Raw genomic sequence first — 19,608 nt, forward strand, 5'->3', positions numbered from 1 at the left:
CACAGGATTGAGGAAGTTCCAAGAGGATAACGAAAGAGTGAACACATTACCACAATACATTACATAACTGTATGAAACGGTCCAAGATCACAGTTAATCACTGACTATGTCTATTACTTTAAAATTTGGTGCATTATTATTGAGTATATATCACATCATCTACACATTTGTTATGGAGATGGATGTAGTAGATAAATGACATATACTACCTTTCAAAAATTTTAATGTTCCAGTTCCATCCATCTGCCTATGAATTTCATAAAGTCCTTGTTTTTGATAGCTGAGTAGTATTCCATTGTGTAGATGTACCATATTTTCTGTATCCATTCCTCTGTTGAAGGGCATCTGGGTTTGCACTCATTGATAAGTGGATATTAGCCCAAATGCTTGAATTACCCTAAATGCACAGAACACATGAAACTCAAGAAGAATGACCAAAATGCAGATGCCTCACTCCTTCTTTAAAAGAGGAACAAGAATACCCTTGGGAGGGAATAGGGAGGCAAAGTTTAGAACAGAGACTGAAGGAACACCCAATCAGAGCCTGCCCCACATGTGGCCCATATATATACAGCCACCAAACTAGGTAAGATGGATGAAGCAAAGAAGCGCAGGTTAACAGGAACCGGATGTAAATCTCTCCTGAGAGACACAACCAGAATAAGGCAAATACATAGGCGAATGCCAGCAGCAAACCACTGAACTGAGAACGGGACCCCCGTTGAAGGATTCGGAGAAAGGACTGAAAGAGCTTGAAGAGGCTTGAGACCACATATGAACAACAATGCCAACCAACCAGAGCTTCCAGGGATTAAGCCACTACCTAAAGACTATACATGGATTGGCCCTGGGCTCCAACCACATAGGTAGCAATGAATAGCCTAATAAGAGCACCAGTGGAGTGGTTGGGGATTTAGCTCAGTGGTAGAGCGCTTGCCTAGCAAGCGCAAGGCCCTGGGTTTGGTCCCCAGCTCTGCAAAAAAAAAAAAAAAAAAAAAAAAAAAAGGAAAGAAAGAAAGGAAAAAAAAAAGCACCAGTGGAAGGGGAAGCCCTTGGTCCTGCCAAGACTGAATCCCCAGTGAACGTGATTGTTGGGGGGAGGGCGGTAATTGGGGAAGGATGGGGAGGAAAACACCCATATAGAATGGGAGGGGCAAAGGTTAGGGGGATGTTGGCCTGGAAACCGGGAAGGGAATAACAATTGAAATATAAATAAAAAATACCCAATTTAATAAAGATGGAGGAAAAAAATTAGTGTTAAATCTTTGGGGTAAATAATGTTAATTATTTAATTTTCTTTTTAATGTGAATAGAAGAAAATTCATACATATTATCATTTAATGATATGTAATACTGGATATATATATATATGCATATATGTCCATGTGTGCAGTCTGTATGCTTTCTTTGTGTGTGGTTTTGTGCGTGTGTGTGTGTGTGTGTGTGTGTGTGTGTGCACATGCACAAATATAATTATGGCTGGGATTCTTAAACCTTTCTAGACTATACAATTGCTTGAAGAATGCATGGAACAAATATTTCTATTTTGTTTTTTAAATATATGCAGCCAGAATATCATTCATTACATTTCAAAATGAAGCATTTTTTACCTTTTTGATTCCTAAATATTTTTATTTAAAAAAGTATACAATATATTTTGATTAGTTTCCATCCTCCAAACTCATTACAGGTCTTCCCATGTCCCTACCTTCCCAATTTCTCACTTTCTTTCTCAAAGAAAATAGGAAACAATGAAACAACATAAAAAAAAGACAAATAAAAAAAGATAGGAAATACCAAAACGGCAGATCAACAAGTGTGTGTGTGTGTGTGTGTGTGTGTGTGTGTGTGTGTGTGTGTGTGCGTGCATGCGCACGCCTACTATCCTAGGTATGTGAGCTCCTCTAGATGGCCACTGATATAGACAATGATATTCATCCAATTGAGAAAACTGTCTACAGGCATAAATATCTTGCCACCTACTTTTAATAAGGGTTCAGTCTCTCCTTTAACATACCATGCAGCAGAGGTAGTAGAAGAGATAAGTTATTATGAAAAGGGGAAAGTGGACCTGTTCAACTATAGTTTATTAAAAGGCAAGCTTGATCTTCTTTGGCAGCAGTTCAGTCCTGTAGCAAACACCAAATATGATTCAGCAGCTGCAGACCAGTCCTCTAGGTAGGCAGACACCAGACACAAACCAGCAGCTATAGTCCAGTCCTTTCAGCAAGCAGACACCAGGCTGTTGTTTAATCCTGAAGAAACAAGAAGGCTTGACAATTGGCCTAGGATGGGGCTTTGGAGGCACCAAGCTGTGGCAGAGACCTCATGAATAGTTTTTGGGAGAGTGGCTCTCAATGGCAGCATTACTACAAGTTGAGCTCAAAAATGTTATGAAAGGAACACCAATACATGTGTGTCTTTAGTGAAGATAGGGAAGTGGAAAAAACCAAATCAACACTCAGTGCTCATCTCCCATTGTCTATGGGATCATATTTATACTCCTTTGTCCCAGGTCCTTTCATGTGTTTGCTATATTAAAACATCCTTTCACCTGTGTCTGCTTCATGAAAACATTCTCTCACATGTTTGTTTTAGCAAGACATCATTTCACCTGTGTGCCCCAGCAAAACATCATTTGACATAACTAACTTCCCAAAGAGACAAGAAGTTTTCCGTTCAACTGATGTTCCCTTTTCCAGCAATTACCAACTACAAATAACTTCTTGGCCATGTGTGGGTTTTTCTGTACACATCCACTTCTCAAGGTTTGGATTTTGTCTGGGATTGACACTGACTTTGAAAGTTGTACAAATTGGAATACAAATGTTATAAGACTTAAAATGTGAGAAATTTGGAGATGCAAGAATGGACAGACATTGGCATTTAGTGAGTTTGGATTCTATTTAAAGTGAGTTTCATTTTTGAGGAAACGTCACTCAAAAACACAGGTCATGAGTGTGAGATACCAGGATTTGGGCCATTGAAGGCTAAAGTGGTGAAGCAGTTATCAAAACTTGTAAGTAATTATGGGAAGATAACTAGAGTATTAAATGAAAGTATTTGCTAGAGAATAAGGCACATGAAACTTCCTAAGGCTTGAAGCTTTACAACTTGCTATCCTACTTTATCTATATATTTATTTTTTCAAAATAAACAATGTTCATAAAAAGGATACTTCTAGTTGTGTGGTCTTTAGCTCTTGGAGGGAATGCTATCATCCCAGATGGGAAAAGCATATTAAAGTTTATATTTGTACACTAAATTACATGCATTATAATTTTATTTGGATAAATAGTTAATATTAAATATCATAAAGTTTCTAGTAACTCATAGTCTTATTTCCCCTCCATCCCTCCTAGTCCTGTATTTATCTCTACCCCTCCTTAATAAGTCCTCCATTTTTAAATTTTTATATCAGATCACTTGTATCCTGATATTCTCCTTCATAATTCCCCCTTCCCACTTTCTGCTTTAACATTCTTCAATTTCACCAAAGAGAATATCTTTTCCTCTTCCCTTGATCAAATTACTTATCACTAACTTGGAAAGAGCGATATCATGCCTAGACCTGAAAATGTAGCTGATGTCTCAGTTGTGATGAAATTATTGGACCAGATTCTAGACTTACTAATTTACTAAACCAGAATAATACCAAACAATAAACTCTAAACATTTATCTTTCTACCTACACATAAATACTGTCTTCATCCCTCCTCAAGGAAACGTCTTTCTGTAACAGATACAGACTATTATATCAAACCACAACCAATCAAACTGCAGAGATGTGGAACCCAGTCCTATGGGCTATAACTTTACCACATAAGCCTTGGGTAACATTGCAGAAGAGGTCATGGAAACATTGTATAGGTCAAGAGTTTCATGGGTTCTGTTGTGAAGTTGTGTCTGTTATTAAAAGCTGTACACATAAAGTCTCACAAACATGAAAACCCAAGCATGAGCTGGATAAGACAACATCAAGAGACATGCTACACTGGACTAGAAAAAAACCTTGAGGTCTCAACCCTATCCCAATACTTCTACAACTGGGGAAAATTTGGACTAGGAGAGGTGGCCCTTCCCAGGAAAGAGAACACCACCTATATTGTTCAGTACCAAGTGGTCTGCTTTGAAAATATACATACATGTAACTTTTCAGGGACTCGGTATGTTTACTTGTGAGTGTGTGAGTGTGTGTGTGTGTGTGTGTGTGTGTGTGTGTGTGTATAACCACAGATGATGAAAATAAGACATGAATATAAAGCAGAACTGGGAGCAGAAAACAGAAGGGATTTAAATGAGGAAAGAAATAAATGTTGCAAATAAAATACAATCTCAAAAATAAACAACAAAAATAATTTTTAAAACTTATTTACTTATTTATTTATTTATTTATTTATTTATTTATTTATTTATTTATTTATTTATTTTACAATCCAGATTTTATACCCCCCCAGTCCACCCCACGAGGACTCTACATCTCATACCCCCACTACTGTATCCACATGGATGCCCCAACCCCACCCACCCCACCAGACCTCTAAACTTCTAGGGGCTTCCATTCTCTTGAGGATTAGGTGCATTTTCTCTGATTGAACCTAGCCCCAACAGTCCTCTGCTGTATACGTGTTGGAGGTCTCATCTCAACTGGTGTATGCTGCCTGGTTGGTGATCCAGTTTCTAAGAGATCTCAGGAGTGCAGGTTAATTGAGACTGCTGATCTTCCTACAGAGTTAAAAGTCAAGGCCTTGTCTCTTGAACGTCTTTACCACCTTCAACAGCATTAACCCTGAAGGGCCTAAGCCATAACATCATTTAACTTCATAAATGTTGCTTCCTCATCTCTACTTAAATACTTCTGGCCAAAACAAGAGTCAGAGCAGTTTATTTACATTTCTCCTCCATGTCTTTTCCTGAAAGTTTGTTCTGATCTCCCATCTAAGCAAGCCCCACTTCCACCTCTAGACAGTAACACACCAGAGCCTTCAAATGCCAATGAGACACCGAATATACTTTTTTGTTAGTTAACATCTGCTTTCTTGTTATGTACATATATGTTCTCACAAAAGAGTAATAATACAACACATAAATAAAATGTGGGTCTGAAGAAAAAAAATGGTTTTTTACTATATGCCTAAGAATGACTTTCATTGAAAGGGCCAGCTTGTCCTTGAGAAATGATCAACAAAGTATAGTATTTTGAAGAAAGAAATTATATTTCAGGCTGAATCTCAGAAGGAATATTCAGAGGAGATTTTTAGGATGTTGAAAAGCAGCTCATTAATTGTCTTCCATGTTTTAAAAAGGAGAAAATTGTGAACATAAATCAAAAAGTCAAATTTATTTCTATTAATATACTTCAGGAGAATTGTGTTTGGTTGCCTTGAATAAGAAGGATGCTATCAAATTATTGATTTTTTTTTGTAATCCCAAGTTTTTGTCCTATCCCAACCAATTATACACTTACCATTTTTATGGCTAAAAAGTATTAAAATTATCAATGAAACAAATAAATATGTAAATGTATATTGTAAAAATGACACAAAGCAAAAACTTGCATCTTTATCTCATAGTTGAGGGTAAATCTGAATCAAGGAACAACAGAATGCTATGAGCACTTGAGTGAAATTCATGAAGCATCATATCTTTGTCCTTAAGTCAATGAGGTCACTTTTGGCAAGGTTTGGAACATTGATTTGCTGTCTGTGTCTGCCAGGAAAGGATTACAAACCCATGTTTCAATTTTAAGGTCATCTGAGCAAGAGTAACCTTCTACAGTTTTCTTCAGGGTTTCCAAATATCTGCAGGTTTCTGTCTGCAAATAAATTAAACAGAATTTGCATAGTTGTCCCACTTAAGTACTTTTAATCTGGCATCATCCAACCATGGTCAGAGTGGTGCTCCCAATGCTTACCTGCCACACTAGGATTTCTAAGCCTTTTCTCCCCTTACGTTTATAAAATGTGACACACCTAGTAGACTTTCCCTTGTTTTTCCCCTTGATTTTGCTTGTACATCCACTATTCATTTTGAAAGTGGTAAGAGAGGAGACCTTTATTTTGAAAGAATAAAATTTCTGCTAGCTTTTGAGTATAATTTCTTTCATCATATGCTTTGATTTGCTCTATTAAACCAGCAAACCACTTGTGGTTGGGAAGCTGTATTTTTCCTATCAGTTCTTACAAAGCTACTTTGAAAAGATGTCATGGTTTAGCTGGAGAAACAATTTCATGGCGGGTACAACAAAAGCAAATCTATCTGAGCCACACAACAGTGTTAATCACTAAAGTGTTCGTGCTCTGTGGAAACAAATGTGCCCTCGCCAAGTGGGGGATTTCCATCTTCAAAGGGTCCATAAAAATCGCATTAGTTGTAAAAATTCAAACCAGCCTCAAAAGAGAAAGAAATGCCTAGCATTATTTTTCTCCCACCTGAGTTCTTTGTCAAGTAAAACAACATCCATGGGTTGAAGCTGATGCTCTGGGAGAATAAGTTATCTATCATGGTAGATATCACTGACTAATCAACCTTCATGTTTAGGAGGCAGTGCCTGACCACCATCAAAATATGAAGAAAACAGGGTGTTATATGATAGAATTTTATACAGCTAAGTCACGTGATCTGTTGACAGTTTTGTTTTATTTCCAACGTGATTCATATCCACAGTCTTTTAGCATCTTACATTAAACTTCATTAAACAGCCAGTGCTGAAGGCTTTCCTCGCTTAGCAATGAGATGAGCAAATATTCTGTGCGCGGAAAAGTCTACGTTTTCATAAAACTATAGCTTTATCGGCTCAGTCTGCTACTTGAAGCTATGAGAACTCATTTTCCATTTTATTTGCTTTTGATTTGCTGAATGGACAAAATACAACTTTATTTACTTTAACTTTAATTGTTAGATTTTTTTTTAATTTACGGTGGTCAATTGAAATAAGCCGAAGATTGTTTGCATTTTAGTGTGTTTATAGGCTTCTGCATTTACAATGAAGAAAGTAATCTAGTTAAAGGATACATACATTCATAAGCATAAAACAAAAGTACATCTTTATACTTCTAATGTATTTAATAAAATTATATACACCTATTATGATGAACATGAAAGTTATATAAGGTTATAAAGATCTATATGAACTATAGATACTTGGGAAAAATGTTCTTTGAAAACTTAAGTTGAAAATTCTACTAAAGAAGATAGTATAAAGAATTAATTAAATCTTGTGTCTTAATGATTTTTAGCTACCATGAAAAATTATACTAACTGCAACCGTGGCAATAATAATAAATATTATAAGGCCTGAATTTTGTCAGATCAAAAATAGATACAAAAGTTCAGTAGCAGCAGATTAGAGAAAAGGGAGACCACAGAAACCATGACACAAAGGAAGACATTTCTAGCTTCACTCTGGAGAACACTCACAGAGAGAGCATTGCTATTGCCTGGAAACTGATGAGAAGCAATTGGTGAGTAAACTAAAGGTTAGCAGGAAACTGGTTGCCTCAGACATATTTTGGCACCATAAAAGCAATGTGCAAGAATCTACATTTTCACATTTTTATGAAATATATTTTAAATTTCTCTTTAATTAAAGACAGTAAGAATGTCTACTGCGAATGCTTTCCTTCCCTGGCCCCTAGAGAAATATACAAGCACCATGAAAAAAATAGATATCATGTTTCCCAATTCTTTTACAATGTTCATGTGCTATTATAAGAAGAAATAATGAGAAGAAATAAAATCCTTGAAAATAGCCATATTTTACAAAGATTACAATGTTAATTATCAAATAGCAATTTTGTTGCCTTTGCTAAGGTCTGCATATAGTAATATTGAGGAATATAAGAAATAACAAACATAGAGAAAATGGCAATACATTTTGCATTTATACAACTGCACACATACATAGTGTGTGTCACACAGTTTCTTAAAAAGAATCACTGGAAGATGTTACTAGTTGTCTCCTCATTATGAAAAAAAAAGATTAAGTTGCAAGAGTAAAAGTATGTTATGATGTCTATTTTTCATTGTCTACTTGAATTAATTAATAACAAAACCCCTCTCTTCACTAATGAGGAATTTTTATAAATGGGATCATTTGAGGTAAGAAGTCCCACCTTAAATTTGAGTCACACCTGCTGAGACAATAAAGGACAATGAAAAAACAAAACAGAACAAAAACAACAACAATATAAACAAACAAAACAACTAACAACCTTACTGCTCTTGGCCTGCCCGCTCTTTCTCTTGCTTCAAGTGAATTACTTCGCTGACTTTAGATACTCAGGATACTCAGGATAGATTCCTCAGGATACTGGTGTGTACTGAAGACAAGCTGTGACATCCTGCCTTATGAAATGAACAACTACTCAATTATTGAATATTCCATTTGGAGAGAGACATTGTTGAGCTTGCTGAATCACAGGCCATCAATACGTTCACTGAATCAGGTCTGTTGCTCTATAGATCCCTGCCCAATAACAACATTTTCTGAGTGGTATTTTCTGAGTAATTTATATTATCAAAATATTTTCTTAAGGGCCCCACCTGCCTTCAGAAATGACCCACACCCTTGGTTCCAATCTAAGACCAAAACTAGTGATATGGCCTCCTGCTCACTGTCTACCTAGGCTGCTATGTCCCTACATCAGTAGATATTAGCTTTTCAGCTGAAGGCCAGCACCTTGAGGGTCGATTCAGGCCATACCAGTCAGAAGATCACAGACACTTGCTTCTTGAAGGAAGGCCAAGCTAGCTGCTAGGGTCCAGGCCCCAACTCTGATGGTGACTCACTGTAGACAAGTGGTAACACTAGTCACCATAGACCACAAGAACCAGAAAGAACAAAGATTAAACAGAAACCAAGGAAAACTAAAAATAGAAACTCAAAAATTGGCATCTATATCTATATTTATTTCAAATCCAGATGCCTTGGAAGTAATATAAAAGACCAACCAGTATAAGAATACAATGAAGATAGATCCTTAAAAATGGAAATGAATTCCCCTCTAAAGAAATCTAGTAAAACACAAACAAACAACTGGATAAATTTTATAAGCCCCCTAAATAAAGCAAAGAAGGCCAAGAGGGAATAAAAACATAAAACAGGAGGAAATTGGACTAAAACTTTTCAAGATAGAAATGGAAACAGGAGCAATAATGGGAACATACATTGAGGGAGTCCTGGAGATGAAACTCTAGGTTCGTAAAGCGAAACTACAGAAAAAAAGCATCACCAACATAATACAAGAAATGGAAGACTAATATCCAAATACATAAAGAACTCAAGAAACTAGACTTCAACAAAACAAATAAGCTCCGGTTACCCAAGATACAATCCACAGACTACATGAAGCTCAAGAAGAAGGATGACTAAACTGTGGATGCTTCAGTCCTTCTTAGAATGGGGAACAAAAATTTTCATAGGAGGAGATTCAGAGACTAAAGGAATGGTCACTCAGAACCTGCCCCACCGGGGATCCAGCCCATATATATAGAGCCACCAAACCGGGACATTATTGCTGATGCCAAGAAGTGCATGCTGACAGGAGCCTGATATAGCTGTCTCCTGAGAGGCTCTGCCAGAGCATGACAAATACAGAGATCAATGTTTGCAGTTAACCATTGAACTGAGAATGGATCCCAATTGGAGGAGTTAGAGAAAAGGTAAAAGGAGCCCAAGGGGTTTTCATCCCCATAAGAACAACAATACCAACCAACAGGGGCTCCCAGGGACTAAACCACCAACCAATGAGAACACATGGACAGATCCATGGCTCCAGCTACATATGTAGCAGAGGATGGCCTTGTTGGGCACCAATGGGAGGAGAAGTCCTTGGTTCTGCCAAGGCTGGATCCTCCAGTGTAGGGAAATGTCATGGTGGGGAGGAAGGAAGGAGTGGGTGGATGGGTGGGGCAACACCCTCATAGAAGCAGGGGAAATAGGATAGGGGGTTTATGGATGGGAAACCAGGAAAAGGGATAACATTAAATGTAAATTTTAAAAAACCCAATCTTTATTCTTTAACGTGAGATGCAAATCTAAAACATTCTCAATAGAAGAATCTCCTATGGCCAGGAAAAACTGAAAGAAATGCTCCATATCCTTAACAATGAGGGAAATTCAATTAAAATAAACCTCAGATTTCATCTCATACCTATCAGGATAGCTCAAAAACATAATTTTGTCGAGAAAGAAAAAGACTCCTCCATTGCTGGATGGAGTACAAACTGGTACAGCTACTTTAAAAATCATTATGACCGAGAGGAGCCGGATGTAGATCGCTCCTGAGAGACACAGTAAATACAGAGGCAAATGCCAGCAGCAAACCACTGAACTGAGAATAGGGCCCCCCTTGAAGGAATCAGAGAAAGAACTGGAAGAGCTTGAAGGGGCTCGAGACCCCATATGTACAACAATGCTAAGCAACCAGAGCTTCCAGGGACTAAGCCACTACCTAAAGACTATACATGGACTGACCCTGGACTCTGACCTCATAGGTAGCAATGAATATCCTAGTAAGAGCACCAGTGGAAGGGGAAGCCCTGGGTCCTGCTAAGACTGAACCCCTAGTTAACTAGATTGTTGGGCGGAGGGCGACAATGGGGGGAGGATGGGGAGGGGAACACCCATAAAGAAGGGGAGGGGGAGGGATTAGGGGGATGTTTGCCCGGAGACCGGGAAAGGGAATAACACTCGAAATATATATAAGAAATACTCAAGTTAATAAAAAAAATCATTATGGAAGTTTCTCAGAAAATTGGTAATGTATCTGTCGTAGACCCTGCTATACCACTTCTGAGCATATACAAAAAAGACACTCCATCTTGACAAAAGGTCACCTCCTCATCTATGGTCATAGCAGCTTTATTTGCTATATCCAGAAGTTGGAAACACCTAGATGTCTATCAACTGAAAAATGGAAAAAGACCATGGGGCAAATCAACACAATTGCACGCTACTTCGATGTTAAAAGTATAGCATCGTGAGGTTTTGTGGCTAAAGGATAGGACTAGAATAAAATTCATCCTGACTGAGGTGCCCTAGATCCAAAGCAACAAACTTGGTATATTCTCACTTATAAGAGGAGATCAGCTGTAAATTTAAGGATAACCATGATAAAATTCCAACAATCCACAAACTCAGAGAGACTATGTATAAAGGAGGGAGAGTCGGGGTTGGGGGTGGGATGCATGAATCTCCCTGGGAAGGAGAAATATAACAGATTTCGAGCATTGGAATTGGGGAAGGTGGGAATGGGAACTTGTGATATCAGGTGGATGCAAGAAGTGAGAGTCGAGCGACACTCTGAATTTGAGAGTATTTTAGGGTGAGCTAAAAGCCTCATGCAGTGGAAACTCCCAGAAATCTACAAGGGTGACCCTAGCAAAGTCTTCTAATATACATATACAGAGTATATATACTAGTATGCATATACAGAGCCTGAATCAGCCAACTTTTCAACCATGATAGACTCTCAGTGGAGGGATTGGGATACCAACCCGCCTACAAAACCTATGACCTACATTTATTTTTCTGTCTGCAAGATGTGCTGGGGTAAAGGCAGAACCGAACTTGTGGGGATGATTCACCAATGACTGGTTGAGCTTGAGACTCATAGCATGAGATGGATCCCATAGCTTACACTCCCTGGAGGGTCAGGAACCATAGGTCATAGAGCCCAGACATCTAGGATAGCACCAATCAAGAACAAAGACAAAAAGCAAAAAACAAAACAAAACAAAAAGATCAATGAAATGATATCCAATGATACCCTGCTATGATTAATGACCAAAGCCTAGCATAAATGTCATCAGAGACCCAGAGACAAATATTAGGTGGAGCTGGGGGAAATCCTGTGAAAGAGGAATGACCTCTACAGCATAATGAACTCTATAAAGTCAACAATTCAAGACAGTACTTGCAAATAAGTGTACTATCTATTTTGAGTTACAAATTTATTCAGATCTATCTATATTATTTCCTAGTTAATATTCTATAGGTATTAGCAAATGTGTATTGCATTTTTGATGCTTGTTAAAAATGCATTATTTATTAGTCCAGAGGAATTAGAGGCACTAGAAAAAACAAGCAACTGTAACCTTAAGAATAAAACCCCACAGTCATCTATGTATTCAGTCGAAACCAATAACGATGAATGTACGTCCCATTTATATAAATTTTTCATTGTATTTCTTAGTATTTGTATAGGTAAAGTTAATTTTGTAACGTTTTAAAAGAAAGACTGCTTTAGTATTTAAGTTTAAATTAATAAGTAATCATGATTCAGCAAAAATATTTTGAAATTTCAATTTTAAAAGTTGAATGCCTTGTACGTTTTAGTTTAAATTTATACGATACATTTCTTCATTTTTTCACAATAACACCCATATAGACCCTTTTGCCCTCTGAAATTCAAGGCCCTATTCTCAGTGATTGCCATTACATGCATAAATGTATATTTATGTACATGCATTTTTAAAAATAATTTACTGCAGAATGATGCTGCACACACACAGACACACACACACAAACACACACACACACACACACACACACACTTGCATGGCTGACCATTTGGCATTTGATAACCAGTTTGATATGATAATCAATTAATGTGTTCTTCCTTGGAGAAGACTCCAAAGTCCACTCTGAGCCTTCCCTAACTGCCTCTATTGCTTTGTTGATAATTCAGGCCACGTGATCCATTACATTCATTTCTTGACCATATCACACACACGTGTATAATTCATTCTCATTACTCACATATTATAACTCCAAAAACCCCTGTTGTTCTTCTCTCCTGAAAGTCTCTTCTCATATTCATACACTTTTCTGTTTCATTCTGTGTCTCAGATAGCTTAACCAGGGCCTTCTATATGGTAATGGTTTGGGATGCATCCCCTGGCACCTGTTGGATGGACCATTGGCACATAGCTGAAGAGAACGATAGCCATTTTCCCAGATTCCATCCTGAATCCAAACCTTTCAGAAATGCTGAGCACCAAGAAGACCTCCCTGTTGTATTATTGATTCCTAGTAATCCTGGTCTTGAGCATGCTCAGTGTATAAGGTCATGATCCTAATGGCTTTGTCATGTGTAGAGAAGAGCATCTATTGGCTCTATTTTTATACTCTTGCATGCATTTTTCACTCTACTGAGAGTTGTTACCAGAGCCTTTCCTAGTAGTATAACATTTCTTTTTAGGGTTGAGAGTTCAGTAGTTTCTTCTTTTCAGCCTTCTGAGCAGTCACCTTAGCTACAGCAATGAGAAGCTGGGCTAAGTAGAGCTAAGAGGAACCTTTGTCGAGTCTAACCATAATATGTAGAAATTACTTAAGAGTAACATCAGCGTAGGTATAAAATAACAGTAAGTTTGTCACTGAGGCCTAAGACCTTTTTGGCCATGGTGTTTTGACTGGCTTGATGGCACCAGACATAAAATATAAAATGTGTCACAACACACACTGTAAATGTATCCACCTGTAAAGATAATTGAATTATGAAATCCGCATCCAAATTGATGTAAACAGAAGTATTATACAAGAGAAGAACTGTAATCACAGAAAAAGACAAATGCCCACTCTTTCATATGCGAATTCTATTTCACAATTATTAGAATTGGGTGTTTAATTTTGATATTTGTGGAAGGGATGAAATTCAAAAGGACTCATGGAGTGAGGGACACATTAAAAAGTGTTACACTAGAACTTATAATTTCAACCATGAACTTAAAAAAACATTTATTTTATTATATTTTGACTGTGTGTGTGTTTGTTCACCACTTGCATGCTTGATACATGTAGAGACAGGATATTAGGTTTTCCCTAATTGGAGTTATGTATGGCAATAAGCACCATGTGGGTTCTGGTAACCAAACACAGGTCCTCTGAAAGGGAAGCAAACTGCTCTTAGCCACTGAGTTATCTCACAGTATAGCAATGAATGGTTTTACTATACCAAATATGAATTTTTTTTACCATGGAATGAGGCCTCAGGTATTATCACTGCAGCCAGTTACCCTCATAACAGTTTTCCTACTACTTTTGTACACAGTGGGCAAACCTTACCTGACAGATTGGTATACTAGTTCATAGGGTTCACTGTTATTAAGATGATGTCTTTCCTCTCCAAGTATTTTGTATAACACCCTTGGACCTTATGAATGTTAATTAACAGGGAGGAAGCTGTTAACTCAATTGTCGCTTGATTTCTCTATTTTGTGCTCAAAGCATTAGTGTTTTGAGCAATAGCTTCTTATAAAATCACATTAAAAAACAACTGAGAGGAATCCAAAGAGTTTGTTTTGTGTTTAAGGTGTCTCTGAAACATCTATTGTCAAAACCTTATAAAGGAATTATCCCACACATGGCAATGTTTCCTTAGTGAACTCCTGTTTCTGAATAACATTATCGAATCCCAAGATACTCACCTAAGTCATTTTTTAAACTTTTACTTTAATTGATTTACATAATTGTAGAAATTATTTATAGTATGTTCATATATCCCTTGCATGATTGATATTCCTAGACCTTCATCTGCTGGTCTGAACCTGAAAAATTTTCACTCCTGGAATTTATTTTTTCTGCTTTTATACCAACTATGACTTACTCTACTCTCCATCTTGTTGGTTCAACCCTCCACCTTCAAGGACGTTTTCTGCTCTGTCATTTTCTACAGGGACGCATGATTAAGGACACAAACTTAAAGACTCAAAGACAGAATCCACATTTCAAAGACAACATGCAACATTTCTTTTTCTACAACTCATTTACGTTATTCAGTGATTTATTTTCCACTTAAGTCAACTTACCATAAAAAGGAATCTTAGTTTTTGAGCTGTATAAAATACAATTATATTTAGAAAAAAACGTCCATCACCTTGTAGACATTAGCCTTTTCCTATTTCTTTGCTAATGTGAATACAGCTGAAATCAACAAAGATATACAAACATTCACGTGATAGTACTTAGAGACCTTAGAAAATATTCTTAGTAATGGTGTAGCTTGGTCATATGGTGGGTATGTTCCTAGTTTTTCTTTGTTTGTATTACATTCATTCACATTAGTTCCCATACTGATTGTATAAATTTTCATCACTACCAACCGTGGATAAGAGCTCCACATTGCAGCCAGCAGATTTTTTCGTTTGTTTGTCTTGTGTTGTTTATTTTGTTTTGTTTGTCCTTCTGATGGCCTTCATTCTAAAAGGAGTAGAATGGAATTCTAAAGTAAATTTAATTTTTATTGCTAGAAAAAATTCAAAATATTTATTAGCAATTTGTATTTCACCCTCTGTGACTTTTCTAATCTAATGCTAATTTTTTGACTGTATTGTAATGTAAGGTTTTGGTTTTTGAGTTGAGTGGTCTATCTATTAGTCCTCTGAGGCAAGGATTTTCTCCTACCACTTTCTCTGGTTACCACTTCATTTGATTGAACATACCCTTTGCTGTGAAGAAGAATTTTTATTTCTCCAGGGTCACATTTTAAACAGTTTAGCTTAAATTTTAAGCACATAGATTTATATCTCATAAATGTGAGCAATGTCTGGGTCTTTTAGCACATTCTATGCACATCCTTCAGATATTTTGTGACTGACAGTAAGGACTTTGACCAACTTGTAGTTGACTTTTATATGAAGAAGATGAAAGATAGGGGCCTAATTTTACCTTTCTACATGGGACTGCTTAGGTTTCTCAAAATCATTTGTGAAAACTATTACTAGAGTAGTCTTGGCATCTTGATAAAAATCAGGCACCTGTTATTTAGAGGATTTATACCTGATCTCTTGTATTTTATTCCATTGATCTGCCCCCCTCCCCCAGGATACGGTCATTCTGTTTTTGTTTTGTTTTGTTTGTTTGTTTTTTGTTTTGCTGCTGCCCGTCATTTTTTATTATGACAGCTCTGTACTATATTTAATATAGTTTATTAATTGGAGTGATTCAGTATCATTTTCCAAGATTGGTCTGACTATCTCAAATAGTTTATGCCTCCATATTATTCTGCTTGGTTTCCTGTAAAACAGAAAGCTAAAGTTATCTGAGTGGAGGGAAGCAGAACTACAAATATAATTCTATAAGATTGGCTATGCAGGCAAATCTGTGGACCATCTGATTGTATTTTCTTTCTTTCTTTGTTTCTTTCTTTGTTTCTTTCTTTGTTTCTTTCTTTCTTTCTTTTTTCTTTCTCTTTCTTTCTCTCTATCTCTCTTTCTCTTTCTTTCTTTCTTTTCTTCTTCCTTCCTTCCTTCTTTCTTTTTTTATTTACTTTACATCCTTCTTACATCCTGATTCACAGTCACCCCTTCCCAAATCCTTCTGTAAACATCTTCCTTCCCCTCCTCTTCTGAGAGGATCAGAGATTTCCCTGTAGTCTTAAATTCATGATCTGACTACCCATTGAAAAATTTAAGAGTAAGAAATAAAAGAAAATGAACAAAATGTAAACGAAAATGACAAAGAAGTAAAAAAAATGCTAGTTTCTATTGTGTTCCAGAATTTTTGATATTTTGTGTTTTATTTTCATTTAGTTCTGGTGTTTATTTCATTTTTGAATTTATCAATGACCAATTAATAATTCAATGGTGTGTTATTTAGTCTTCATGAGTATCTGGGTTCTCTGTACCTTCTGCTGTTATGGATTATATTTTTAAGCTATATACTAAATTTTTCAGGAATGATATTGTTTCCTCCTTGTATTTTATAACAAGCATATGTATACTAATATATTGATCTTATTATCATAAATTATTGTCCTTCCAGTTGTTACAATATGCTTTAGTTATGGGGTGTCAAAGAGATATAGGATTATTGTCTTCTGTGTCTTCATGCTACTTGTATGACATGATTATATCTTTTGTCTTGATGTATTTTGTTTTGTAGTAACAGATTTTGAGTTCTTTTAGTCTTATTTTAGATCTATAGTCTTTAGTTTGACTGTTTACTCATTTATATTTAATATAATTATCATCATTTTAGTCTACACTAATTTTCATCTTGTTCAAAGATTTATGTGCTTTGTGTGTGTGTGTTTGTATGTGTGTGTGTGTGTGTGTGCGCGTGTGTGTGTGTATGTATCAATGAGAAGGGGTTAACTGTATTGCTTTAAAATATATTATTAAATCATTGATGTTTTTTAGTAAATAACATGCATTTTAATTTTTTTCCATCTTCCTTTTTCTAATATTTGGTAGTCATGCCATGTTGTCATATATTTCTTACTTGATACTTTCTACAGTCTCCTGTCACTTAGCCCAATTGACCTTTGGCCTGTATGTAAGTTTACACTTCTGCCTCTGCACTACTCCCTTCTGTTATGATTTCCACAAGACTCCTAAGCCCTCTGCTGCACCTTGCCACTTCTAATTCCACCCATGTGATAGACACAGAGACATTTGAACTTCACAGCACACGTGTATGTACTGATACAGTCAGATAGATACTTTCCTCCTGTGGGGAGAACTAGCTAGACTCCTCTTCTTTATACTTCCCTTTATTTCCAAATCACTTTTATTTTTTCCATCTAACCCCCATCCACAACTCTCTCTAAATACAGTTAAAATAGCTTTTTCAATATTTCAGTTGCTTTCTCCAATCCTTGAATTTTTTAAATGTTTATTCATGTTGACTATTTTCCTGTCTTCTTTTTTGGGGAAATTGTCATTGTTACTTTCAGCGCATGCATTGCTTGTCGTTTGGTTTGTTTTCTACAAAGCACCCAATCATTATCTCTGTATATGCTCAGAATACACTATATCCATAGACCTAAATCCCCTGCCATCTCTTTTTCTTGCTTTCTTCATAAATTATTTTCCACTGATTTCAGAGTAGCGTAATCACATTTTAAATTATGTTTATTATTTAAAAGTGATTTTTCTTTTTTACAATATATCCAACTACACTTTTCCATTGCTATTTTCCTTGTCTTACTTGTTTTTTGTTTGTTTGTTTGATTTTTTGTTTCATTTTGTTTTAATTTTTAAGCTAATTATTCAATTATTTTCACAAACTGGATTTGAACCCAGTTTGTACCTAGACTATACTTGATCTTGGGAATTGTGAGCCTCAGATTTTCAAGCTGGTAAGATTAATATTGCCATCCAGTATTTGCTAGACTTTATAATGAAATACAGAACATCAACATCTTCAGTGATGATAGTTTAGAAACTCTAAATGCCATTATCTTGCAATAAATTGTAACAAACTAATTTCAGAAGATAATGCACGTTTTGGTCAGAGTTTCTATTGCTGAATAAAACATCATGACCAAGAAGCAAGCTGGGGAGGAAAGGGTTCATTCAGCTCATACTTCCACATCACTGTTCCTCCCCAAAGGAAGTCAGAACTGGAACTCTCACAGGGCAGGAACTTGGAGGCAGGAGCTAATATAGAGGCCAAGGAGGAGTTCTGCTTACAGGATTGCTTCTCCTGGCTTTCTCACTTTGTCTTCTTATAGAACCCCGGACCATGAGTCCATTGTTGGTGGTGGCATCCCTGGGTTGGTGGTCCTGGGTTCTATAAGAAGACAAAGTGAGCAAGCCAGGAGAAGCAATCTGGATTTAGTCTTATTAAGCAGGACTTAAAATCAGTCAGAGAGTTATTGGTAAATATCTTAACACTAATTCCACTATTGTATAGTAATGATTGGCAAAGCAATCATTATTAACTCACAGATTTATGATAAGGTAAGATAGAATATATTTTTCTCCTCTGGTAGCATACATAATACCATCAAGCAGTATAAAAGCTAGGCACCAGTGATAAAGTTACCAGGTCAGTACCAATTTGATCTCACTTTTTGTTTTAATCTAAGTTACCCTGCTAAATTTGAGGATGTGATTTTTGTTTTGACGTTGTTGCTGCTGCTGTTGGGGTTTGTTTGTTTTGTTGTTCGGTGGTTTTGTTTTCATTGTGTACTACAAAAGTATTGTACCTACTCAAGATAAGGTTTGAATTTCTTATATAGCATAAGCCAATATTATAGTCCTTAGTCTTTTTCTTCTTCCTATTAAGTTTGGCTCCTAAAAGCACAGGCATCACAGCCACAGAAATATGTTGCTTTTTTTTAAAAAATGAAATGCATTATATAATAATAATAATATACATTTCTGTCATTTCAGTGGGCATGTACATACACTTTTCTCACTCTTTCTAGGACTTTTTACAATAGAAAACAATATCATAAGCTAATTTGAGTTAATATAATGCCACAATATTTATTATATGTAGGTCAGGCCAATTATATGTGAAAATTTATAGCAGTGACCTTTAGGTCACATATATTAGTGCCTATTATACCTCTGGTATGTATTTGCACATTTTCTATGAAGCCTGAAGTTTATTTTTTTATTATTTTATTAAAGTAATTGACATCATTATATTCCATGTTTATTAGTCTAGTTATTATTCTCAACATTTTTATGTTTTACATAAACTAATTTCTATTCCCATGAAATATTTCATTATTATATCTTTATCAAAAGGCAAATGGTTATCTCTCTGCTATTTAATGGTGTAGAAGCCAGAAATAATTTGGTACATTAGATTGAATGACAAATGTTCACAGAGATGGAGAGTTGGCATGCTTTTAAATTCTATAAACTGTG

The sequence above is a fragment of the Rattus norvegicus genome, chromosome 9 (assembly GCF_036323735.1).
Source record: "Rattus norvegicus strain BN/NHsdMcwi chromosome 9, GRCr8, whole genome shotgun sequence".
NCBI classification, from domain to species: domain Eukaryota; kingdom Metazoa; phylum Chordata; class Mammalia; order Rodentia; family Muridae; genus Rattus; species Rattus norvegicus.